This window comes from Lipotes vexillifer, unplaced genomic scaffold (assembly GCF_000442215.2).
Source record: "Lipotes vexillifer unplaced genomic scaffold, Lipotes_vexillifer_v1.1 scaffold740, whole genome shotgun sequence".
NCBI classification, from domain to species: Eukaryota; Metazoa; Chordata; class Mammalia; order Artiodactyla; family Lipotidae; genus Lipotes; species Lipotes vexillifer.
Genome location: NW_006778610.1, coordinates 393,078 through 393,781, shown reverse-complemented (window position 1 = coordinate 393,781; position 704 = coordinate 393,078). Strand labels below are relative to the sequence as shown.

Here is a 704-nt window from a genome sequence, read left to right as displayed (position 1 = left end):
TAGCAGCCCGGGGGGCGGGGAAGCGGGGGTGGGGAGGGGTGGGAAGGCAGTGGTTTCCTTGCGCACAGCGCGATGTTACTTAGTGAGTCGCTGAATGGGGAGCGCTGCTGTCCCCAAGCCGATTGGTACTTCTTGTCAGGAAGAAACGCCGAGAGGTGGGAGTGCCTGGGGAGGGAGGCAGGCGGTCCCTACCGCAAGCGCGGGGAGCTGCCTTTCCGCTCCTTTGCCTGCTTTCCAAGCCTGGGCTTTTAGGAGTGGCTGAAGCTGCGGAGCGCTCGAGGAGCCTGTGAATGAACCCTCCTCCTCTTCCTCCTCCTCCTCCTCGCTGAGTCTCCTCCTCGGTGCTGACGGTACTGTGATATAATGATGATGGGTGTCACAACCCGCATTTGAACTTGCAGGCGAGCTGCCCCGAGCCTTTCTGGGGAGGAACTCCAGGCGGGCGGGCGCAACAGCCGCGAACATTAGGTGCTGTGGACAGGCGCTGGGACCGGGCTCTGCGGTCAGCCCCGCATCCTCCCGCATCCTCCAGCACCATCCCGCACCCTTCCCCAGGCCACCGCGCTTCCTATGCGACCCGCCCCGGCAACGCCGAGCCCATTCGCGCAGCGCTGAGGTGAATTTTTCCCCTCAACTGCAGTAAAGCCGCCTTTCAAGGTAATCACGTTTCTTTTGTTCCCCCTTAAAAAAAAAAAAAAAAAAAA

The 704-nt window shown here is 60.8% G+C and overlaps 1 protein-coding gene across 4 annotated transcripts in view; it reads left to right on the top strand.

The window, feature by feature from the left end:
• Nucleotides 1-315: 315 nt before the first annotated feature.
• Nucleotides 316-704, top strand: part of VCAN (versican) — a 114,988-nt gene continuing 114,599 nt past the window's right edge. For 2 of the 4 annotated variants that reach the window (XM_007451704.1, XM_007451703.1), the window contains exon 1: nucleotides 576-657. The gene's annotated coding sequence lies outside the window, so the exon portion shown is untranslated. Of the gene's footprint in view, nucleotides 658-704 lie in introns of all 4 variants that reach the window. The other 2 variants (XM_007451706.1, XM_007451705.1) reach the window with 2 other exon arrangements.